This window comes from Giraffa tippelskirchi, chromosome 10 (genome assembly GCF_054371585.1).
Source record: "Giraffa tippelskirchi isolate mGirTip1 chromosome 10, T2T-mGirTip1v1.2.pri, whole genome shotgun sequence".
In the NCBI taxonomy this organism is placed as follows: domain Eukaryota; kingdom Metazoa; phylum Chordata; class Mammalia; order Artiodactyla; family Giraffidae; genus Giraffa; species Giraffa tippelskirchi.
Window position 1 is genome coordinate 32,149,849 of NC_137284.1, and position 26,704 is coordinate 32,176,552.

Below are 26,704 nucleotides of genomic sequence, written 5' to 3' on the forward strand. Positions count from 1 at the left end.
GAAGCAGAGCATGCAATATAGAGAAAGAAATAGAGACATGATATACACAGTACACAGAATCTGGTAGAGATGTGAATTTCTGAGACTGAATCTCTCATTTGAAATTAGCCAGGCAAGTATATCTCAAAAAATCAAAAGGGTTTTGTTGTTGTTGGTTATTGTTTAACTCCCCCCAAAGACATCAATGCTCAGGAGACAGTAGGATTGTTGAATTAGTATGGGGACATCACATGAAGGAACATACATTATCTTATTGTTCCCTTGATTTAGTAAAATTACATTCTCAGATTCACAACTAAATGATTTCATGACAAATAGAAGGGGACCTTTTGATAACAGGTGCATTGACTTCTCCCAGAGCAGAGCTGCTTCTGTGAGATTTTACCAGTGATCCATGCTTTCTCTTGAGTGTGATGAGAGATACAGTGAATCATAGCAAAAATATGCTTTCAAATTGTGGTGCTGGAGAAGACTCTTGAGAGTCCCTTGGACAGCAAGGAGATCAAACCAGTCAATCCTAAAGGAAATCAACCCCGAATATCATTGGAAGGACTGATGCTAAAGCTCCAATCCTTTGGCCACCTGATGCAAACAGCTAACTCATTGGAAAAGACTCTGATTCTGGGAAAGATTGAAGGCTGGAGGAGAAGGGGATGACAGAGGATGAGATGGTTGGATGGCATCATCGACACAATGGACATGAGTTTGAGGAAGCTTCGGGAGTTGCTGATGGACAGGGAAGCCTGGCATGCTGCAGTCCATGGGGTTGCAAACGGCCGGACACAAGTTAGCAACTAAACAACAACAACAACTTGTTCTGAAGTAATTTGATTTGAAAAATATAGTTTCAGTTTATTTTATTGATTTGCATGAAAATTTCAATGACACTGCAGAAATCATAAAACAAAAGATCATTGAGATCTGGTCCAAACACAAACTAGACTTTCCCTTCAATCTGCATATTTAAAAAACTGTACAAAGGTAATTTTTGGCAGTTTCTCTTATGTCTATACACTTCTCAGCAAAGAAATGAAAAAGATCTGCTAAATGTCCTGTGCCCCCTGTGTCCATTGATAAGAAGGGGTATGATTTATTGATCTGTGAAATGGAGGCGTTCATAATGGGAGTTTATGATCACTTCTCAGCCTTCTGCAGATTGTGAAGGATCACTTAATGAAATTTTTGACCTTATAGAAATAACAGGAAATAATCTCTATAGACATGTGGCTACAAGGTAGCCATTGTCGCCTCCATAGAAAAGATGCTAAAAGGCTACTCTGCCGTTATTATCAAAGTTTTGAACAAGAAGGTTATCCTTCTCTAATATGTGAATAATATACTGAGGATAAAATTGGAGAAAGGATTACAGTAAAACAGAAATGTAAATATCATTTCTCCACAGCTGTGTGATGATCTTTAAAGTTGTCATAAGTAGTTAGGAGAGTATGGCACCCCACTGCAGTACTCTTGCCTGGCAAATTCCATGGATGGAAGAGCCTGGTAGGCTGCAGTCCATGGGGTTGCGAAGAGTCGGACACGACTGAGCGACTTCACTTTCACTTTTCCCTTTCATGCAATGGAGAAGGAAATGGCAACCCACTCCAGCGTTCTTTCCTGGAGAATCCCGGGGATGGCAGAGCCTGGTGGGCTGCCGTCTATGGGGTCGCACAGAGTCGGACACGACTGAAGCGACTTAGCAGCAACCTGACTGCACCCAAGTTGCTTAATGTCATATTTAGGGTTCAACAAAATTCATACAGTGAAAAAAAAAAATGACTCACATTTTAGAAATAAGACTGAATCAGAGCTATAAGAAAAGAAAAGAAAAAAAAAAATAAACCTCACCTGTAAAGGAAAGACAAGTTAAATAGTTGTTTCTCAATTTCTTTATGAAAACTATAATTTCCTTGGAATTCAACTGCACTTTCAGAAGTTTAAATTACCTCTGTGCATAAAATCATTCTCCCAGAAAAAGAGGTTTAACTGTGGATGACATTCAATGTACTTCTCAGGATTTAAAAATAATGAATATTTTTTGATGTGGACAGCCTTTATGATGAATGTATACAAAGCAGGAGAACTAACTGATAAACAACTGGTTTATTAAAACAAATCTTTGAATAGAGGCAGGCTTCATCCTACTAAGCATGTTTAATCTTAGCAGATATTGTTTTTTTACAAGTTGAAGGTTTGTGGCTACTGTGCATTGATCAAGTCTAACAACATCATTTTTTCCAATAACATTTGGTTCCACCAAGTCTGTGTGTCACATTTTGGTAATCTTCACAGTATTTCAGACTTTTTAATTATTATGATATTTGTTATAGTGATTTGAGATCAGTGATCTTTGATATTACTATCAAATCTTTGATATTACCATAACTGTTTTGTGGTGTCTTGAACCATGAATGTAGAAGACGGCAAACATGATCAATAAATGTATGTGCTCTGACTGTTCACTCTCCTCTCTCTCTCTCCTTGGGTCTTCCTATTTCCTGAGACACAGCGATACTGAAATGAGGCCAACTAATAATCCAACAATGGCCTCTAAATGTTCAAATGAAAAGAAGAGTCACATGTTTTCCATTTTAAATCAAACGCTACAAAGGATGAAGCTTAGTGAAGAGGTGTGTTGAAAGCTGAGATAGACCAAAACTAGTTCTCTTGTACAGTTAACCCAGTTGTAAATGCAAAGGGAGAGTTATTAGAGGAAATTAGAAGTGCTACTCCAGTGAACACAAGAATGCTAAGAAAGTGAAATAGTCTTACTGCTGTTAGGGATCAAGTTTCAGTGGTCTGGATAAAAGATTGAACCAGCCACATTTCCTTAAGCCAACGCCTAGTCCAGAGCAAGTCTCTAACTCTCTTCAATTCATGAAGGCTAAGAGATGCAGGGAAACTGCAGAAGAAGAGTTTGACGCTAGGAGAAATTGGTCATTATGTATAAGGAAAGGAGTCATGTACATAACACAAAAGAGCAAGGTAAAACAGCAAGTGCTGATGTAGAAGCTGCAGCAAGTTATCCAGAAATCTGAGATAATTAATGATTTTCAGTGTAAATGAAAAGGTCTTGTATTGATAAAAGATGTCATTTAAGAATTATAGCTGGAGCTGCTGCTGCTGCTGCTAAGTCGCTTCAGTCGTGTCTAACTCTGTGCAACACCACAGACGGCAGCCCACCAGGCTCTCCCGTCCCTGGGATTCTCCAGGCAAGAACACTGGAGTGGGTTGCCATTTTCTTCTCCAATGCATGAAAGGGAAAAGTGAACGTGAAGTTGCTCAGTTGTATCTGACTCTTAGACACCCCATGGACTACAGCCCACCAGGCTCCTCTGTCCATGGGATTGTCCAGGCAAGAGTACTGGAGTGGATTGCCATTGCCTTCTCCACTAAAGCTGGAGAAGACAAGTCAATGCTTGGCTTCAAAGGATCTCTTATTAGGGGCTAATGCAGTTGGTGACTTTAAATTGAAGCAAGTACTCATATACTATTCTGAAAATCCTAAGACCCTTAAGAATTATGCTAAATCTATTCTTCCCATGATCTATAAACACAACAATAAAGCTTGGATGACAGCACATCTGTTTACAAAATAGTTTACTAAATATGTTAAATTCACTGTTGAGAATTATTTTTCAGGAAAAAGCTTCCTTTTGATATATGACTGCTTGTTGAAAATACAGCTGGTCATTTGCGAGCTTGGATGGAGATCTACAATGAGATTAATGATTTCATGCTTGCTAACACAACAACCATTCTGTAGTCCAGAGATTAGGGAGTAATTTTGACTTTCAAATCTTATTATTTAAGAAACAAATTTCCTAAGGCTATTGCTACCACAGGCAGTGATTCCTGTAATGAATCTGAGCCAATTCAACCAAAAACTTTCTTGAAAGGATTCACCATTCTAGAAGGGGTTGAGAATATTCTTGATTCATGAGAAGAGGTCAAAATACCAACATTAACAAGAGTTTGGAAGAAGTTGGTTCCAACCTTCATGGATGACTTTGAGGGGTTCAAGACTTCAGTGGAGGAACTAACTGCAGATGTGGTGGAAATAGAAAGAGAACTAGAATTAGAAGTGGAACCTGAATATGTGACTGAATCGCTGCAATCTCATGATCAAATTTTAACACCTGAGGAGCTGCTTTATGAAATCTACTCCTGGTGAAGATGCTGTGATGATTATTGAAATGACAAAAAAGGATTTAGAATGTTACATAAATTGATAAAGCAGTAGCAGGCTTTGAGAAGATTGATTCCAATTTTGAAAGAAGAGCTACTGTGAATAAAATGCTACCAAATAGCATTGCATGCTACAGAGATATTATACATGAGTCAACTGAGGTGGCAAACTTCTTTACTGTCTTATTTAAGAAATTGCCACAGCCACCTCAACCGTCAACAGCCACCACCCTGATCTGTTAGCAATCAAAAATGTCATGACAAAGCCCTTCATCAGCAAAAGGATCACATTTAATTGAAGGTTCAGATGACCACATTTTTTAGCAATGAAGTATTTTTAGTTAAGATATATTTATACTGATTTTTGAAACATAAAGTTCTTGCACACTTAATAGGCTATAATAAACATAAATTTTATATGTACTAGGAAATAAAAAACCAGTGGGACTCAATTTATTGTGATATTTGCTTCACTGGGTCCTCTGGAATCTGCGGCATGCCTGTGTAAAGTGGATGGATACTTCTGGAGGCCAGGGAAACCAATTCCTACAAATCAAAAAGTCTACTGTTGTTGGTAAAATTCTGATCACTCATGTCCAGATGCTTTATTCCGAGGATGTTTAGCTTGATATCACTACAATGGAATCATACTATCGTATCATTGTAACATGGCCTTGATAAAAACAGAACTGTACATCAAAGTAAATTTTCCATTTGATTGTATTCAGTTTTACCATCATATTAAATGGAAGAAAGTTGTCTTAGCAACTGTGATTGTATAATATTTACAAGACTCTTGTGGCTGCTCTGTTTTTAAGGGCTCATATCTATTTACATTTATGAAACTTAAAAATATACAATAATGGGGGCTACAAAATTTAAAATTCCAATACAGAGTGAATAAAAGTTCAAACAAATTGCTGTATCAGAAGACAGAAACATAAAAATAATTCTATGTTTTTCTCATGCACACTATTTGTTTAATTTGTCATACTACTAATTACTACTAATTTCCACTCTTTCGATTCTACAGTTGTTTTGTTTAATTAATAGTGTTTATGTGATAGAAAGCAATGGTAACCAAAATTTCAGAAATGAAGACCTTACTGAGATAAAGAGGTGTTTATTTGGGGTTTGTTAGAACTGTGGTCTAGGAAACATAGATTCATGAAACTCTTAAGTTACCTTCCTTTGGACTGCAAAGTGGAGGGAGATTCTAAAGGCAAAAATTGTAAGGCCACATAAAGTTTTGCCAGGAATTATGATTGAAGCTGGCAAGAAGAAAGGTACTTGTTAAGCAAGAATTTGTTGAGGTCCAAAATGGTTACATGATTGTGAGGGGGAATTTTGAGAGCATAAGTTTGCACCTAGGAGGTGTTGTTCTAAAAGGACTGATGGCATATTTGGGAGGTTGTGGTTTGTTACATCTCAGAAAGTTCAGGTTCTCAGCAGTGCAGAAACTTGTCTGAGACCAGATCCTCAATGGCCGCCTGACTCCATTTTGTAGACCTGAACTAGGGTTATTCCACTTTGATTTCAAACTATCATCAGCAAATATACAGAATAATATATAATTTCAAACAAATAATGTATACATGTTTTATATGTTAAAGTAATAATGCTCATATATATAATAGTCATATGTATACTATTATTATTTATTTTTTGGTATGATATGACTATATCCTGGGTCAGCTTTCTAAAATTTGGTCACCCTATAGAAAAATTATGCAGCAGTTTAAACATCAAAATTCCCAAACCCCACATCTAGAGTTTTAGGTCAGAAATAAAGCCTACTGAGGGGTCCTATAAAAAGCACCCATGTAATTTTAATATGACTCAATATGGAAACAATTATAATGTTTTGCTGGAAGCAGGCATTTTTTTTTTCCACTTTTGTCTCAGATTCAGGAAGTTTGGTACTTGAACAGACCAAATGGTGGCCCTACACGTGAAATATGAAAATCTTAACAATTTACATTGGACTCTGATCCCCTCATTGCCAGAGGAGTTTGCCTTTTTCTTCATCTTCCTGGTGACGAAGAAGTTTGGTGTGATGAAAACACACGTGGAGTGAATTGAACAGGTGGCAGGGGAGACTGGGGACAGGGGCTCTGGGGACACAGGAGGCCAGCTGCCTGTGTGTGTGTTCAGGTCTAACCACTCACTTGCCTGGCATCAACTACTGGATGGACATGAGTTTGAGCAGGCTCCGGGAGTTGGTGATGGACAGGGATGCCTGGCGTGCTGCAGTCCAGGGGGTCACAAAGAATCGGACATGACTGAGTGACTGAACTGAACTGATTCACTTCCTATAGGGTCATGGGCATGTGAACTTGTGTCAACCTATTTTTCTCAACTATAAAATGCAGATATTGACAGATTACACTCAAAGGATTGCACGGTGCATGGGGCTTTTAAAATATTCCTTAAATATAAATCAAATAAAGAAAAAGAGCAATTTAAGTTTGTTTCATTCATTTACAGATCTCAGATTCCAGATGGAAACCCAATGATGAACAGAATCAGGAAATACTTGTTTAGTGGGAAAAGGCCTAGGCTGAGATATATGGTATAGGAAAACACAAAATACAGCCATCAAATGGCTTCAAATTTCTCACTTCTTGTTTGACCTTGAGCCAAGTGAGCCCTGGCTTCCATCACCTTACACTGGAATTTTAATAATATCCATTTCACATGAATCTTTTGAATCAAAAGAACAAAATATTTGCAAAGAGTCTTAAAAAATATTAAAATGCTAGGTAAATAGTGGGGATTCACAGTGGCACCAGTGGTAAAGAATCCACCTATCAATGCAGGAGACATACAAATTGCGGGTTGATCCCTGGGTCAGGAAGATCCCTTGGAGGAGGGCATGGCAACCCACTCCAGTACTCTTGCCCAGAGAATTCCACAGACAGAGGAGCCTGGCTGGCTACAGTCCATAGGGTTGCAAAGAGTAGAACATGAATGAAGCAACTTAGCACACACACACGTCTGTAGGTAAAGAGTAGTTATTATCTGTTTCTTTTTGTGAGTTCAAAACTACTGGTTGTAAATATAGCCCTGACTTATATGAATTGGAAATAAAATATGTTATAAAGTAGTAAACCTGAGCTGACAAGAAAGTTTTCCTAGAGGTTGAATAGTTTTATGAGTTTATTTTTCTTATACAATGCTTGAACTTAGAAGCGAAGAAGAAAAGTGATTCTTGTATTATAGTTGGGCTCGAGAAAGTAGGATATAAAAAGAAAGAACTCTGTGAATCTCCCGAGGGCTCTGATTTTTTTCTTGCACATTGTAATCCTTGTTTTCCTTCTGTGTTTGATTGATAATGTACATTGTACCTGGCACCACGATAAATATTCCACACTGACTGAACACTAATGAATCGAGATTGTGAACAGGAGCTTAAATTATAGAAACATCATCTAAGCTCATTCAAATTTCTAAACTTGACAGCAAATGCTCACAACTGGGTGAGCAGGAAAATAGTCCAAATTTCACACTACCAGAAGCATAATTAAACTGAAAACCAGCATTTCAGGATATTTCTCCTGAACCTTCCCGGGTCTTATAGTTACAGCGGTCATGGGAGAGATAGAGGATTGCAGGAAACGGTTTCTTACAAGGGTTGGCAGGCTTATGTGAACAAAATAATCAAACAGTTTTTTTGTCAAAAAGCATTTCTTAGCCCTAGAGTTCTTTATATTTTCTCATGAGGAAATCCTCCAAGTGTTTTAGTAAAATCCCAGCTCTGAATATAGTTGTGGCATGGCTGAAAGAGCCCAATCATGTTAGAGAAATCCAAAATTCCTCTTTGAGTTCCCTGACATTTATTAAGTGACTGATCTTGCTAAACCTGTCTATACCTCAGTTTTCTCCCCTGCAAAATGGAGCATAAATCTCCCCAAGAACATTTTTCCAGGTGTTAAATGAATTAATATAGTGAAAACTATTTTTGTACAGTGCTATGCTAGAAGCCAACCTTACACAGATGAGATCAAAGACCACTCAAGTTGTTGCAATTGCTAATTTTTGATGAAGGGGAAGTTCTACCTCTGTGATAACATTTAGTTCATTCTGCTTCAGAGAAATTGCTACACGGTTTATTGAAGTAAATAAGCAATGCCAGGTGTGCCTGTGTGCACTGCATCTGTACTTTTCACTGAAGCCTAAAATGCATGTAGTTACTTTCAGAATACAGATGAGAAAACTGAGATTCAGATCTTATGATTTATGCCAATGCAAATGCAGATAATCCAGAGCAAAGCCAGAATTGAAATTCAAGTCCATCAAATGGTGGCATTAAGGTGGTTTGTCTCTACTCTTCTCCATTGAAACACTGAGAATATCAAAAGGACAGACTACAGAGGAAAATTCAGCAACATTATTTTCAATAAGGTAAAGAAACAATGAAATGTCAAATCATAGACTCAAAAATGATAACTTGTCATATGTCTCAAAATGTGGGCCTGTATGAGACGACATCAAGCCCTGGAGGATGCCTTCTCAGATCCAAATCACAGTCTATACTTTTATATAAACAGGTGGCGGGATCCTGAAATACCATCCAATGATTCTCTGCTAAAGGTGATGAGCTCCAGGGCCATGAACAGGCAAAAGGAAAAGTCAGAACATGGTTGCAGATTCCAAATCCCAACTCAGAGACTCTAGAGACGTAAACATAGAACACAAACATATAGACCCCAAGGGGGAAAGGAGGACGTGGGATGAATGGGGAGATCGGTATATATATATATATGCTATAGATATTATGTATAAAACAGATATTAATGAGAGCCCACTGTATATATAGCTCTAGAGTAGGAAATGGCAACCCATTTCAGTATTTTTGCCTGGAAAATTTAATGGACAGAGGAGTCTAGTGGGCTACAGTCCATGGGGTCACAAAGAGTCGGACACAACTGAGCATGCGTGAAGTGTATAACACAGGGAATTCTACTCAGAGCTCTATGGTGACCTAAATGCGAAGGAAATCCAAAAAAGCGGGGATACATGTATATGGGTAGCCTATACACTTTGCTGTACATTGTAAAGCAATGATACTCCAATAAAAAATAAAAATAAATTAAAAATAACTTTGGAAGATTTAAAAAAAGGAAAGTCTGGGAGGAAGGGCTAAATGAGAAAAGACAATGCTGAGCCTCTCTGTAGGAACTTGGAAAGGGAGGCACAGCCATCTTAAAACAGCTGTTCCTCAGTTGCACAGGACTTGGTTTATGAGATGAATGTTTGCATATGGGCCACCATTTGCTGCTGCTGTCTTCAGGTCACTGCTAGCCTACCCAACCCCTCCTTGCAGAGGAGGGCGATTCTAAATGCTGTGACTCTAGTCTAGACTCAGTCCCCTCATGATTACATTAGGAGCTTCTTAAAGGCAAAAAGGAGTCTGCAGGACTAGAGCCATGCCCAGGGTCTCACTGGTGTTGAATAAGCACTCACGCGTTCATCTATTGAACTAAACGAAAGAGAATGGAACTCTCCATTTTAACTGAGAATTCTGCATAATCAAGCTGAGAGCTTGCAGTGACAATTACATACATTTTTAAGACCTAGTACTAAGCATTTTTCTGGCTCAAGGACTTCAGAAATTAGTGACCAAATGAGGACTTTGTTCTGATTTCATGTTAACATGGCCTGATCCTTTCACACTGTCACAAGCAGGACTTTTTTTCTCCCTCCTTATTTAAATAAATTGTATTACCAGGAAAGCAAACCAAGTTAGTGGTTTTTGACCATTAATTGCTTGTTCAAAAGTTATAAAAATGACCGGAGCCCATATGTACCCTTTGTGGGATAGCTCTAGGGGAGAAGGGTGAGAACTTATTCTGTGCCTACTATGTGCTGGGGTCATCTCTTTTAAAATACCTTGCATCGTAGGCCTTATTTTCTCCATTTAACAGACTGAGAAACTCAGATGGAAAATGGCTTGTTCAAGGTCATCTAGTTAGTAAATGACAGGGTTGGGACTTTACCTTAGGTCACTGAATTGAAAACCTGTGTTTGATTTGGGTCACTGCTTTCCATGATGAGTTATTTAAAAAGCATAAATAGCCTTGAATTAATTAGAATGTGTGATCAAGTCAGAAAATAAACATGAAGTGTGCCAATGATGTCTAATCCTCAAGGGCCATTTCCCGAAAGACAGCATAAATCATGAAATCATTTTAAAGCAGAGATCAATAAAATAGAAATATTCTCCCAAGATTTTAAGTTACTATCACATTAACATTCTCACATGGAGAGGAATCAGCACATCATAAATTGGAGAAAGAATAAAAAGGACAACAGTGATCTCTATTTAAGTTGTAAAAATTTATGCAATGTCCATAAATAATGAAATTGCTTAATAAATCTTTATATCCAATTATCTTTCCACATTGTCTTTAACTTCCATTTTTGAGCTGTATTGCATGAAGTGTAAAAACACCGGACTTCATCAAAAAGGTATCTTAAGCACCAATATCCTCTCTATCTAGAATCCCAAATGTTGCAAATAACCTAAGAAAGAAGTATACTAATAATGAAGAGATTTCTCTTTATTTAGTCGTTGAATTACCCCAGCAAAATAAACAATGTATTATGATACTTTGTATTTTTGCCTTAAAATTTAAACTCCAACCAAGATAATGGCAAGATGAATTGAAAGGGCATTTCAGCAGAATACCAGATGGCCACCGCTCCACTTTGCCAAATTCTAACAATCAAGTTTCTTAAATAATCAGACATCCTAGGCCCATGAATTTCAGAAATTTCTTTCTTATTCACAACTAATTTAATCTGACCTTTGATGTGACTGAATGAGCTGTGTAACAATATGGGACAACAGCAATGAGAACCCACTGTATAGCCCTAGAGTAGGAAGTGGCAACCCATCCCAGTATTCTTGCCTGGAAAATTTCATGGACAGAGGAGCCTGGTGGGCTATAGTCTATGGTTTTGCTTCAGACAGAAGCCAAGACAGTTGAAGTTAATTTAGACTATATATCTTTTCTGTTAATAAATTGTTTCTACATGACATTCTGAATCATTTGTCCTTCATTTAGCAAGTATCTGTTGAATGCTTACCTCATGCCAAGCTCTGGAAAAACAATAAAATCACAACAAGCAAGTTACCTGCTTTCAGTGATCATACTACTGTCATGGGCAAATCATTTCCAAATACTCAGGTTTCTAATGATTTTCCACTTTTTCTACCTACCCTCAATTTAAAAGCTTAAGTACATTTGGAGTTTATTGCCCCTATAGAACCCTATAGCAAGGCTATAAGAAGGAAGTGGTTACATGTACCTTTCCAAAGTCCTAAAGCTTAGAGAAGAGTGGAAAGGTCCCCATCCCCCCATCTCTGCTTCTACGATTTTGGAATCTGGCTGAGCCAGCACTGTCTCTTGCCCAGAGCTTTGTAGTAGCCTTCCATAGAGTACCCTACTATTCCTGTTGCTCTAAAGTCCATCTTCCATAAAGCAACTTCTATAGTCCTTGTGAAAGGTAAGCCATGTCATGCCATACCTTTATTCAAACCTCTCCAATTTCTTTTTATTGCTCAGTGTGAAACCCAAAGATCTCGCTATAGTTTAAAGGCTCTCTCTGAACCCCCCCATTGCCTTCCTCTGAGTTCATGAATGTTTTTGTGCTCTCTCCCGGTTACTAAAGGAAAGGTTACAAGATGATAAGTATTCTTCAGAAAGAAGTAAAGGTCAAGGAGGAAATACCTTCCTCCATGACCATATTGGATAAAGTGAATTGTTCTGCAGTGGTGCATACACAACCCTAAATATATGGGCAGGAAAGAGGACAAGAAAATACTTCTAGGGCTTCCTGATGGTAATCTGTGAATATTGTCTCTGACAGACAAGCCAAGTAAACTGAAATTTTAGAATGAGAACTGAATTCCTCGATTTGGAGATGAAAGTTTAGGGTCTGTATAGATTGCTCTTAATGCACTGCCACCCCACCTCACCCCTTATTTGTTATATGCATGGTATTTCTGAAATATATTATTCTTTGCTTGGCGTGCTGCAATTCATGGGGTCGCAAAGAGTTGGATACGACTGAGCAACTAAACTGAACTGAAGAGAAGGTAGGCATAGTGCTAATACTTGCCCTGAGATGTTGTCTTCCAATTGCTGTCCAAGCTGCCTACCATGTATTTACTGATACCTATTCTGTGTTAAGTTGAATAATAGGCAACGGACATTGGAAAATGAATACGATGAAACCTCGGCCTTTAAGTTCAGTTCAGTCGCTCAGTCATGTCTGACTCTTTGCGACCCCATGAAACGCAGCACGCCAGGCCTCCCTGTCCATCACCAACTCCCGGAGTCTACCCAAACCCATGTCCATCGAGAGGGTGATGCCATCCAGACATCTCATCCTCTGTCATCTCCTTCTCCTCCTGCCCCTAACCCTTCCCAGCATTAGGGTCTTTTCCAATGAGTCAGCTTTTCACAAGGTGGCCAAAGTATTGGAGTTTCAGCTTCAACATCAGTCCTTCCAATGAACACCCAGGACCGATCTCCTTTACGATGGACTGGTTGGATCTTCTTGCAGTCCAAGGGACTCTCAAGAGTCTTCTCCAACACCACAGCTCAAAAGCATCAATTCTTTGGTGCTCAGCTTTCTTCACCATCCAACTCTCACATCCACACATGACTACTGGAAAAACCATAGCCTTGAATAGATGGACCTTTGTTGGCAAAGTAATGTCTCTGCTTTTAAATATGCTATCTACGTTGGTCATAACTTTCCTTCTAAGGAGTAAGCATCTTTTAACTTCATGGCTGCATTCACCATCTGCAGTGATTTTGGAGCCCCCCAAAATAAAATCTGACACTGTTTCCACTGTTTCCCCATCTATTTCCCATGAAGTGATGGGACAAGAGGCCATGATCTTAGTTTTCTGAATGTTGAGCTTTAAGCCAACTTTTTCACTCTCCTCTTTCACTTTCATCAAGAGGCTCTTTAGTTCTTTTTCGCTTTCTGCCATAAGGGTGGTATCATCTGCATATCTGAGGTTATTGATATTTCTCCTGGCAATCTTGATTCCAGCCTGTGTTTCTTCCAGCCCAGCATTTCTTATGATATACTCTGCATATAAGTTAAATAAGCAGGGTGACAATATACAGCCTTGACATACTCCTTTTCCTATTTGGAACCAGTCTGTTGTTCCATGTCCAGTTCTAACTGTTGCTTCCTGACCTGCATACAGGTTTCTCAAGAGATAGGTCAGATGGTCTGGTATTCCCATCTCTTTAAGAATTTTCTGCCTTTAAAGGGCATATCCATTCTAGTGGCAGAGACATAGCCTGTGGCTTCACCATCACCTTTTATTTTCAAAGTTTGAAAATGACACCATCTAAAAATTAAACTTAAGCCTGTATATTCTTAGTCAAGTTACTTGACCTTTCTCACTTTTAGTTTCATCATCTACAAAGGCAATTATGAGGATGTGATGATCAGTTTTACTTAAAGGTCCTGCTTTAGTGGTGGCACATAGTAGGTGCTCACAAGAGGTGACTATTGTTCAAATGCATAAGAAGTAGTTCATGGCTTTGCCAGGACTTTAGATTTCTGTGTGTAACCACTTGACACATGAGTAATGGTATTATCAATTAACTCAGAAGCAAACAGTCAATTTAAAAGCAAACCAAAGTTGGGGTGGAGATTAGGTCACTAGTGGAATCAAGAGGTAAACAGAAAGACATATGTAAATATAAATTCTGGTTCAAGTGCTGTGTTTCTTAGGTATGGCTTCATTTTCTTCCTTTAGAAGACCCAGTTTCTTTGCAATTGCTTAGTTCAGTCATCAGATCAGTCAATGTTGACCATTATGACAAAGCCAGATGTAAATTTGAACATTTGAAAATTAGACCTCTCTTTTCATACATGTATGAGGCAGGTAAAAGTCTTTCTGCCTCTATCTACTTGTTCTTGTGGCTTATTCGGAAATATCTTTCAGTAGGGAGGGGAAGGAGTCTAAAACTATCTGCATAGCTGCCACACAGGCAACATGTGGTAAGAACATTTCTCACTGTCTTGATTAATTCCCCCAACAACTCTGCATCATGCCAGGATTTGGTTCAAAGAGGTTGTCTATGTCACCACAGGTCACAGAGATAATAACGACAAGACCCTGGGTAGAGACCAAGTGCTCTTTCCCTACAGAGAACTGTCCCTTCTCAAAGCCAGAAGAGTGGAAGCCAGATATTCTACAAGAGAGCCAATGCCATTGCCTTTACTCTACCTAACTGCTCTTTGGGAAACCACCTGATATACAGCACACTTTTCAAAGTACATTTCCCAGAAAGAGAAACACAGATTTTAGGACTGGCCTTTGGTCTCCACATTACACTCTCAGTGAAAAACACAGTAGTGCCCTGCATGCAGATAAGCCTCAGCTGATTGAAGATGGGAGGAACTGATAATATTCAGGTTATCCGCAACTGTCAGGCTGAAGACCTCACACAAAACCCTAGCCTGAATAATAAGATGGCTTTTCTTCCTGCAGGACTTCATAGAACATTTAATATGCTAAAGTGCATATCGTGAAACATTTTTAAAATTTTTTGGATCTGAAGAAACGTGTTCTACTGAAGACATTCTGGAAGCAATTGTAACAATAATTTTTTTTTTTTTTTGAGTGAATAACAGTTTCTAATTTACTTTGGTAATAGGCAAATAGACTGATTTTCTCCCCCCTATTTTTCCTCAGAAATGGCAAAGCTTTTTACCATTACTAGTAATGCAGCTTTCAGAGCAGGCAACAGTCTGACAGGAGCTAATTTCTCTACTTAAAAAAAAAAAAAAAAAAAGGAAAAAATAAGGGGCAAGCATATGTTTTTGCATTTTGGCACACAGAAGTGAGGCTGGAAAGCTCTGGTTTTCAGACATTTTCTTTTTTTTTTTTTTTCCTTTCTTCTTCTTTTTTTTTTTTTAATAAATTTATTTATTTTAGACACAATAATTTTAAAAGCAAAAGTAACAAAAACAATCTACTATCCTAGGCTTTCTTACACATTATATTGGGTTGGCCAAAAAATTCTCCCTAACTTTTGTGTAATATCATACATATGTGTATACATACATATATATATATATACACATATATATATATGTATGTGTGTGTGTATGTGTGTGTACATATTAATATATACATGTGTATATATACATATATGAGTGTGTATGTGTATATATAGAGAGAGTCAATGAAAAGATGAAAACGGTAATACTAATAACAGCAATTTATTAGCCATATTTACTTGCCAAAAACTATGTTAATTCCTTCTCCTCATGAAAATCTTGCATGTCAGATCACATAAAATACTAAGAAACAATATAATTGCTAAAAGCACAGACTCTGAAGTAAACCTGAGTTTAAATTCCAATTCTTTCTACACGACCTCCAATACTTTGGCCACCTGATGCAAAGAACTGACTCATTGGAAAAGACCCTGATGCTGAGAAAGATTGAAGGTGGGAGGAGAAGGGGATGACAGAGGGTGAGATAGTTGGATGGCATCACCAACTTGATGGACATGAGTTTGAACAAGCTCTGGGAGTTGGTGATGGACAGGGAAGCCTGGTGTGCTGCAGTCCATGGAGTTGCAAAGAGTCAGACATGACTGAGTGATTGAACTAACTAACCTTGCACAAGGCCCTAGTCACTCTTTGCTTGGATTCCCCCATCCACAAAGTTGGTATAATGCTGCTTACAAGTACTATACACAATTTTAAAAATTGTATATATTTTAATTGGAGGATAATTACTTTACAGTGTTGCAATGGTTTTTGCCAAGCATCAGTATGAATCGGCCATAGGTATACATGTATCCCCTCCATCCTGAATCCCCCTCCAATCTCTTTCCCAACCCCATCCCTCCAGGGTGTTACAGAGCACCAGCCTTGTTGCTCATGCATCAAACTTGCACTGGTTATCTAGTTTACACATAATAATACTTATGTTTCAATGCTATTCTCTCAAATCATCCCACCCCCTCCTTCTCTCACTGGGCCCAAAAGTCTTTTCTTTATGTCTGTCTCCTTTGCTGCCCTGCACATAGGATTGTCGGTACCATCTTTTTATACCCTGTTCATCCCATTTTGCAAATGAAGAAACTTAAATTCAGAAGGACCTTACCATTGGACTGAGAAAAGTGAGGCAACTGTCCTCCAGGAAAGAATTCAGACCTTGGAACCTTAAGACTTTGCCTGGCAGCCCATCATTGGTGGTCAATGAGCTTTAGGATCTTGGGAAAGCATTACTCATCTAAGCTTCCCTTGGACTACAAGGAGATCCAACCAGTCAATCCTAAAGGAAAACAGTCCTGAGTATTCATTGGAAAGACTGATGCTGAAGCTGCAACTCCAATACTTTGGCCACATGATGCAAAGAACTAACTCATTAGAAAAGACCCTGATGCTGGGAAAGATTGAAGGTGGGAGGAGAAGGAGATGACAGAGGATGAGATGATTGGATGGCATCACCAGCTTGATGGACATGAGTTTGAACAAGTTCTGGGAATTTGTGATGGACAAGAAAGCCTGGCATGCTGCAGTCGATGGGGTCACAAAGAGTCTAACAGGACTGAGCAACTGAACTGAACTGAAGGTTCCCTTACAGGAATAATGGGGCTGATAACATCCACCCCCTCCACCCACACACACACATGCATATTGTACCATTGTACAGATTAGATTATAATGAATTAGAAAGCACCCAGCATGAGGCTTGGTGCACCCACACTCAGTAAATGTTTTAGAATCTAAATGTTCTCTTTCTCCATTAAACTGCAATCAAGAAAATGGTGTTTTCAGATAACAATGACAGAAAACTGAGTCAGCAAATGAAGTGTAAGTCAAATATATGTGTTTTTCTTTCCCTTTGTTTAGAAAAAATTTTTCCCCCAAGAGACACAGTCATCCCCAAAGCTCAAATGCAATAGCCACCCTGTGGAGCCTTTGTGAGAGAATTTTGTCTTTCATATATTTTTCTCCTAGGAACTTCATATTGGATGAAACTTGCATACATTTATTTTTCCACATCTTAATTTTCTCTCACACTACTCAACATACACTTCTTTGACTACCATTGCTTCTATCGCTCAATGTACTTTTGATTTATGTATTGATTTTATCTACAATTGTGTAGTCTTAAGAGATCTTAAAGGCATTTTTCAAAATAAAATAAAGATTTAAATAGGGTTCACTCACTCCCAGTCGTCTTTCCTGGTTCCAGACTCTACCTCTGACCATGTATTAGGTGAGAAAATTGGCAACCTGAACAGGAAAGAGAAGCTTACTATTCACTTCTTCATCAAGACATCACAAGTGATTTCTGGGTTGTCTGGATACTCCTGATGGCTGTGGGTACTTACCTTATCTCAGACATTCACCTTCAATGTCTTCCTCTGACCACACCTTGTGCATCTCACGTTACACTCTTTTATTTACCATCTACCATGTGCTAAGCATGCTGAATATCCCAGGGTGGCATTAGTCTTCACTTACACCTACCGATATGTGTCCGTATAACTTCCATTCTATCATCCTTAGCTATGATAGAAACATGCCGCCAGAGCACAGAAGACAGAGCAGTTGATGGTGTCCTTCAGGTGGGGAAGACTTTGCAAAAGAATTCAGTCATGATAAGTGAGCAAAGGTTTTCTGTGAAGAAAATACCTTGAAGACACAGAATTCCAGGCAGAGGAAATAGAATGATGAGAGGCATGAGTGTGGGAATGTACAACTGAAGGAAAAAAAAAAATGCTGACAAGAGGAGCATAAAGAGAAAGCAAAACATAAAACCTCTCAGACTGACAAAAGCAGTATCTGTATGAGAGAGAAGCAAAGTGGTTTCCTGCATATGGGGACAGTATTTATCTTTTTTTTTTTTTAATTAGTGAACAATTTACCATTGTCCCAGTTTTATTAAGAAATGATTAGCATGTATCATTATATAAGTTTAAAGCATATAGCACAATGGTTTGATTTTCATATTTATATGTATTGTGAAATCGTTATCATAATTGGTTCAGTTGAAATCATTCTTTTTTTCTTTTTGGGGGGCACAAGTGAGTAAAATCCAAATCTTTGTAGGATTATGAAGCAAGAAATCCTTTGTGAATATGAAAATTAAGGAAGTTACGATTTATTTTGACAGTAAAGATTATTTTTTGTTATTTTAAATCCCCCATCCTCCTTTTAACGTTTAAGATAAAGTCTAAATGCCTGCAGAGCCTTCTGTAAACTGCTACCATCCTACCTCTGCAGCCTCACCTCTGATTTTGGCTGGGAGGCCCCTGGACCCCAGTGCCACATCGCTTCTCTTATCTGAGAGCCACTCAATTTGTAAGGGCTTTTGCCACTCTCTGGGACTCTCTCTCCCTAACCCCAAACTTGCCTTCATAAGTTCAGACTGTCCTCCAGTGTCTGCTCCAGTATTATTACCTCCTTTGATAAAACTTCTTTGAACACCACTGTTAATAATCCTGCTTTAGAAAACCAAAGTGGGGACACTCTTTTTATTTCCCACAGCACTCTAACCAGAACAGTTAGTTAATTGGATTATTGACATTATTTGTAATAAGAGTAGAGTGTGAGTATTATTCAGCTTTTCACTTGTTTATTCATCCACCTATTATTCATCAAAAATATATTGGACTTAAGTTAGGCTTTGTAAAAAAGACACATGATTTCTGCCTTCACAGATCTTACAGTCTCATGTGAGAGATAAATAGGCAAGTGCAATAGAGTCTGGTAAATTTTATGATGGCAGAAGTACATGATGCTTAAGCAAGCTCATGGGGAGGTCATTTAGCCTGGATGGAGGAGAGCAGAGAATAAGTAAAGGAGAAGGATTTAGGAAGACCTGAAGTACATATTTCTAAGTTGAAACCTTATTTATTCAATACAGTGAGCACTTACAATATGCCAGGTACAATTTGAGATAGAACTGTGATCAGAAGACAAAGATCCATACCCTGTAGAGTTGAGTGTTTAGTGTTGGGATATAGGAAAGAAATCATAGTTATAAATAATTGAATTATATAGTATGTCAGAACATAGCATGTGCTACGGATTAAAAAAAAATAATAATGTAGAGCAAGTTAGGGATTTGGAGTGGGGGTGTAATGGGTAGGTGTTGAAAATACTTAAAGTATCCATGATCTTTGATAAACTGGGGTGTTTGGGAGTGCTGAGTCCTAACTGGCAGACCAGGAGGGAATGCCAAGTAAGGTGGTTGGAATGAAAGGGGTGCAGGGCATATGGAAGTTGAGGCAGAAGGACTATCAGTAAGGTCATAGGACCCTGAATTCAAAGAAGAACTATATCAACCATGATCAAATAGGAAATGTATGACATACATCAGGGTTATTTGAAAAGGGTTTAATAAAGAAATATGGGTATAAAGGTAGAGGAAGGGGTATGCTGGGTGAGTTTGTAATTTCTTCGGTTCTGTCTCATTGCAACAAAAATTTGAAGTGACGGACCAGCATTACAGCCCTCAGAAGGACCAGTGTCACCCTTCAGATGGACCAGTGTTACAGCCCTCGAATGGACCAGTGTTACAGCTCCGTGTTACAGCTCAGTTTTATTTAGAAAGTAAAGGAAAATACATTCTCGAGGCATGAGGGCATGCCAACCCAAAAGACGCGAAGAGAAGAGAAGCCCCAGCCCAGTTTTGGCTCCTCTTTTTATATGTCTTTTTCTCCTCCCCCTGGGCCTGCCCTATGTAAATAGAGCTAATCTGGAGTGCCGTTGTTCTACCTGAGGTCCTCACTCTGGTCCTCAGACCTTCTTTTGTTCTGTTTTCGTGGGCTTTTCCCTTCCTTGTCTTTTAACCACCGCCATTCTGGATTCCTTTTTCCTATTCTAACTACCTAACAGGTATAAGAAAATTACAAGGGATAAGGAAATACCCAGAGCTGAAAACAGTAGAACCCATTACCACTCTGCACTGAAGGATGAACGTCATCTCTTATAGAACCCGGTGAGGAAAGGGCTGTAGAAAGAGAGCTGCCAACAGGAGCTGAGCTGATGTAATCAAACAGCTGTCAGCAGCCCCACAGGCAGCAGCAAACTCCCTCTCCTTCCTTCCTTCAGTGCCTGGCTGCTGTACCCTATGGATGAAATCCGATCGCAAGCCAAAGACTATGGAAATAGGTGGGCAGTGAATTTAGAGAGATGAAGGAACTTTCTGAGAAGTTTATTCTTATGAATAAGAGGCTCCTAGGTAATGAATGTGTTTAAAAACAAGGGTTTAATCAAATGAATGAAGAAAAGGAGAGATTTGATATGCAGTTATAGACAGGGTTAACAATACCTCTTGTTGGTGAAGGAGATTTTTGAAGTTAGACTGAGAAAGGAGTAGTTAAATGTTTGTCACAGTTGGCCATGAATCGGTGTCTAGGAAGCAGAACGACTATCACAGCTATGTTTTGAAAACTACTGGCAAATTGCTTTTCATATTGCTTTTTGTATTTCCATCTAATTGTCAGTGTTGTGATCTTGGTGGTGAAACCCCTTCTATATCTGGCTTCCATTCCTCATTAAAGGGACCCTCTTCAGTACCAGCAGGAGCTCAGAATTAAGCTAAGGCTCTGATATCAACAAATAGTGTTTATGTGATCTGGAGGAAATTAGCCCACATGCCAAAAATGTATAAAAACTTCAAAAATTCAGAGGGGAGAAAGAAAGAATGAGACTCTTTGCGTTAGTGTGATGGCCTTCTCACAATCCACGTTTCATTGGTAACTGATAATATTCATATATATTTGAGAAATCAGATTACATTAGAATATCACTCTGGAATCAGAAGCATGATGCAGCTGCAAACAAATGTACTTTAATAGGAAACAGATGAATAGTCCTTCCCTGACCCTGCCTTAGGACAGTGAATAAAACCAAGAAAATGAAATCAGTGAGGCAGAATGTCAGAGTGAGAACAGAGTGCAAGGCTGTTTATTTTGTTTAAATGCTATGAAAATGGGATGCTTATTGACTTTATGGTCAGATTTACTGGTCTGATTTCCTTGACTTCGTTTTTTCTTTGCCGTGTCATCGCGTCTTCTATAAAAAGAAATGGTATCAAAGCTTCCCACCTAGAAAACAGGCAGAATATCCCAGTATTCTTGCCTGGAGGATCCCAGGGACGGTGGAGCCTGGTGGGCTGCTGTCTATGGGGTTGCACAGAGCCGAACACGACTGAAGCGACTTAGCAGCAGCAGCAGCAAATTCTTTGGCTAAGGCTGAGGGGAGAGTTTGCAAATTTATGAGACCTTTAAGTATTTGGAAAGGAGACTCAACATGCTTTTATCTGTTAAATGGACACAGTGTCATGAAGAAGCCCATGCCCTCTGGATCTCTCCATCTCTTTGAAGTCTAAGGCTGAGGGGAGAGTTTGCAAATTTATGAGACCTTTAAGTATTTGGAAAGGAGACTCAACATGCTTTTATCTGTTAAATGGACACAGTGTCATGAAGAAGCCCATGCCCTCTGGATCTCTCCATCTCTTTGAAGTTTTTCTCCCTATGGGGAGGACCATAGGGCATTAAATTGGTTGGAAATCTGTTAAGATTCTTATTCATGGTTTGAACTGGAGGAATTTAAGTGGTGGTGGTGGTGACAGTCATAACTGGAGACTTGTTTCCAACTGACTACTGGCACCAGGGGCTGTGAGGGAGCCCTGGAGCTGGAGTTGATAGGCACAATTGAGAACAAAAAGAAAAAGACTGAGACATAATAGCAGTGAAGAAGTCATCAGAAGACAGAATGAAAGAAAACTTGGAACTGGCAAATAGCAGATAGCTGATAGGTGGCACTAGTAGTAAAGAACCCGCCTGCCAATGCAGAAGATACAAGAGACCAGGGTTTGATCCCGGGGTCATGAAGATCCCCTGGAGAAGGGCATGGTAATCCACTTTGGTGTTCTTGTCTGGAGATCCTCATAGACAGAGGAGCCTGGTGAGCTATAGTCCATGGGGTCACAAAGCATCAGACAGGACTGAGCGACTGAATACGTAGATAGCTGAGGAGGGAAAGAACAGTCAGGTCCTGGTAGATAGAGGTGAGAATTAGAAAAATGGTGCAAAGTTTTACTTTGGCCCTTAACTTTCTGACTTTAGCAGAGAGTCAGTGGCTGTTCTTTGTAGCCCATTGTGAACAGATGTTTTCCTGTGGATTTTTAGAATGGAATTTTGAAGGGCTATGGACCAGAGTAAAAGGACTTATGTAGTGTGAAATTAGAGTTGTAAGTGATTAGCAAAATGGAAACTTTCTGCCCTGTAACTGTTAAATGACCTTGCTAGAGTCTACATTCAATGGTGATATGCAAATATTAACAGCTTACAAGTAGTTAAGCATAGCAGATAGAGTTTCCATATAAACTATACCAATTTGATTTCGTGCAGGAACCTAGAAGGTGGCCTAGCATTACTAATATTGCTATTTACCACCTAACCATTGCTTTTTCCCTTGTCCAAAATCCACTTTATGTAGGCAAATTACTAAAGGGAATTGCACCCCATCTTCTAACTATCTAGAATGATGGCACTGCTCTCAAAGATAAAGAAGTTTTTTTAGAGGTTGACAATTTAGAATCAGAGCATTCATGGTGGGAAGGGAGTTTTAAAGCCATCTAATCCTATCACGTATCTGCTGCTTAAATGTCTTCTATAACAGTGACTTTCAGCTGACTTGTACCTGGGAGCAGGGGCAACAAGTACTTACATTCAGAAAGTATGTATTGAGAAACTACCATGAGCCAGATACTGCACTAGTAATACAATGGATAATAAGACAGACATCATACCTGCTTTCATGAAACTTTCAGTGGAAAAGACAGATGATTAAATGGTAAGCCAAAAAAAAACCTGCAATGATTTTAGAGAATTACAATGCTATAAAACATTAAAGAAAGTTGAATAACAGTTAAAACTAGCTCTCTGAAAATGTTTGCAAACCTTCAGACTACCCTGCCTATGCCACAGCAAGAGTGCAAAGATAGCTCATGATATCAGAGCATGTGCATGGGTCCCTCCTTCATTGTCAAAGCTAAACATAATGCTCAGATCAGAGCAAACTGCTTAAGGGAGCTACTCTGTCCTTATTCTATATGGACAAAGGGATACTTATGAATCTGGATTAATGTGGGAACTTGATAATGCATATTCATTAATTTGTCACATATTCACTGGGTACCTGCTATGTGCTAGGAACTGCAGGAATAATAGCCCACGAGGACAGAGACTTTTTGTTGTTCACTGCTGTACCCTCTAGAATAGTAGCTGGCACAGGGTAGATGCTAGATTAGTCAGGGTTCTCCAGAGAAACAGAAACAATATAATAATATAATATATTAATAATGATATATTAAAACATTAATAATATCATATATTAATATGTGCATGCACATTCACTCGGTCATGTCTCACTCTTTGCGACCCCACAGACTTGTAGCCCTCCAGGCTCCTCTGTGCATGGAGCTTTCCAGGCAGGTATACCGGAGTGGGTTGCTATTTCCTACTCCAGGGGATCTTCCCGACCTGGGCATTAAAACCATGTCTTCTGCATCTCCTGCATTGGCAGGTAGATTCTTTACCACTGTGTCACCTGGGAAACCACACACACACACACACACACACACACACACACACACACACATACACACACGACAGGACTTGCCTGGTAGTCATGAAGGCTAAGAAGCCCCACAATCTGCCATCTGCAAGCTGAAGAATCAGGAAAGACTGGTATAATCAAGTCCAAGTCCTAAAGCCTGAGAACCAGGAGCACAGATATCCAAGGGTAGAAAAAAACTGATAGCTCAGCTCAAAGAGACAATGTGCCCTTCGTCCACCTTTTTGCTCTATTAATTTGTTCTATTGATATCCATTTCTTCAGTGGATTGGTTGATGCCCACCCACATTGGTGAAGGCAATCTTCTTTACTCAGTCTACTGATTCACATGCTAATCCCTTCCAGAAACACCCTCGGACACACTCAGATGTATCAGCTATCTAGACATCCCTTAGCTGAGTCCAGCCAACATACAAAAGTAACAATCACAGGTCCTTACTATATTATTTAACTGAATAAACAGATCAATATAAGGTATTGAGAATTCAAATTCTAAAATAATTAAGTTTACTACTTTGGTGGCTCAGATGGTAAAGAATTTGCCGTGAGCAAATTGAAGGTGAAGCAAGGTGAAATGACAGCCTTCAGAATGGGAGAAAATAATAGCAAACGAAGCAACAGACCAACAATTAATCTCAAAAATATACAAGCAACTCCTGCAGCTGAATTCCAGAAAAATAAACGACCCAATCAAAAAATGGGCCAAAGAACTAAACAGACATTTCTCCAAAGAAGAAATACAGATGGTTAACAAACACATGAAAAGATGCTCAACATCACTCATTGTTAGAGAAATGCAAATCAACACCACAATGAGGTATCATTTCACACCAGTCAGAATGGCTGCTATCGAAAAGTCTATAAGCAATAAATGCTGGAGAGGGTGTGGAGAAAAGGGAACCCTCTTACACTGTTGGTGGGAATGCAAACTAGTACAGCCACTATGGAGAACAGTGTGGAGATTCCTTAAAAAACTGGGAATAGAACTGCCATATGACCCAGCAATCCCACTGCTGGGCATATACACCGAGGAAACCAGAATTGAAAGAGATGCGTGTACCCCAATGTTCACCGCAGCACTGTTTACAATAGCCAGGACATGGAAGCAACCTAGATGTCCATCAGCAGACGAATGGATAAGGAAGCTGTGGTACATATACACAATGGAATATTACTCAGCCATTAAAAAAATACATTTGAATCGGTTCTACTGAGATGGATGAAACTGGAGCCCATTATACAGAGTGAAGTAAGCCAGAAAGAAAAACAACAATACAGTATACTAATGCATATATATGGAATTTGAAAGATGGTAACGATAACCCTATATGCGAGACAGAATAAGAAACACAGATGCATAGAACAATTTTGTGGACTCTGAGGGAGAAGGTGAGGGTGGGACGTTCTGGGAGAATAGCATTGAAACATGTATATTATCATATGTGAAACAGAACACCATTCCATGTTCGATGCATGGGACAGGGGCTCAGGGCCGGGGCAATGGGATGACCCAGAGGGGTGGGATGGGGAGGGAGGTGGGTGGGGGGTCCAGGAAGGGGAACTCATGTAAACCCATGGCTGATTCATGTCAATGTATGGCAAAAACTATTACAATATTGTAAAGTAATTAGCCCCCAACTAAAAAATAATAATAATAATAAAATAAAAAAATAAAATAAAGAATTTGCCTGCAGTGCAGGAGGTCAGGATCCCAGAGCCAGAAAGATCCTTTGGAGAAGGGAATGGCAACCCACTCCAGTATTCTTGCCTGAAGAATTTCATGCACAGAGGAGCCTGGCAGGCTACATGAAGTAGTAGACTCTATTCTAGTATTTCGTGAAGAGTTGAACACAACTGAGCAACTTACACTAACGCTAACTAACTTTACAAAAGCAAGCCTAGGAGGTTGAAGATTTTCAAATTTTACAACTGATGAAACTGGGTCTTAAAAGGCTAAGATAGTGGGTTAAGCTTGCATAGTTAATGAGACAGCCAATACTAAAGGTCACTTCTGCTAATTCTTATTGTGTACTCAGAGGTCTCTTGTCATGACAGCGGGATATGGAGAAGCAGAATCCTGATACAAGCTATGACCACGTGTTCCTCAGCTAAGTTTGTTCTGTGACTTTGAAATAAGTTTCCAAAATTCATATCTCAAGATGGAGTCCTCCAGAATTTGGTTCCTGACTAAATCTAGTCTCCTTTCTAAAGATTTATATTAGCCTCTCCTCTTAAAGTTTCTTTTAGTCCACAACAGAAGTCTATTTGCCTTGAGCGTGTCAAATTTCTTACCATTTCCATGCTTTTCCATACACTAGAGCTTCCCTGCCTGGTGGCTCAGATGGTAAAGAATTTGCCTGCAATAAAGAAAACCCAGGTTCAATCCCTGGGTTAGGAAGATCCCCTGGAGAGTGGAATGACAACTCACTCCAGTATTCTTGCCTAGAGAATCCCATGGGCAGAGGAGCCTTGGTAGACCATGTAGTCCATGGGGCTGCAAAGATTTGGACATGACTGAGCAGCTAACACACTTTCCATACACTATCGCTCCACATGAAATTTCCTTTGTTCCTGCTTTTGCTCATAAGAGCAAGTTTCACCAGTTCTCCAAAATCTAGCCCAAGAGCCCCCCTCTACAACATGTCTTCTCTAAACCTCGGGACAGAATCAGGCATCCCTGCTCTATGATCCTCTGGCTCTCTACACACCCCTCTATCATGTAACTATGAAATTCTCAAATTGCTCTTGGTACTCGTCTATCTTGCCAACATGACTTTGAGCTCTTAGGAGAATGGGTCTATATTTCATTTCATTCCTGTGGTTTAATCGAAGGGATGATGAATTGACAAACTAATCCCAG

At 39.2% G+C, this 26,704-nt stretch overlaps 1 long non-coding RNA gene across 11 annotated transcripts in view; it reads right to left on the minus strand.

The window, feature by feature from the left end:
- Positions 1-26,704, minus strand: part of LOC145524755 (uncharacterized) — a 402,061-nt gene that overhangs the window by 296,472 nt on the left and 78,885 nt on the right. For 3 of the 11 annotated variants that reach the window (XR_014067811.1, XR_014067805.1, XR_014067807.1), the window contains one exon: positions 17,419-17,484. The exons of 6 other annotated variants lie outside the window; for them this stretch is intronic. This is a non-coding gene — a long non-coding RNA (uncharacterized LOC145524755). Of the gene's footprint in view, positions 1-17,418; positions 17,485-21,143; positions 22,235-23,017; positions 23,079-26,704 lie in introns of those variants that run through there. 2 more of the 11 variants (XR_014067808.1, XR_014067814.1) reach the window with 2 other exon arrangements.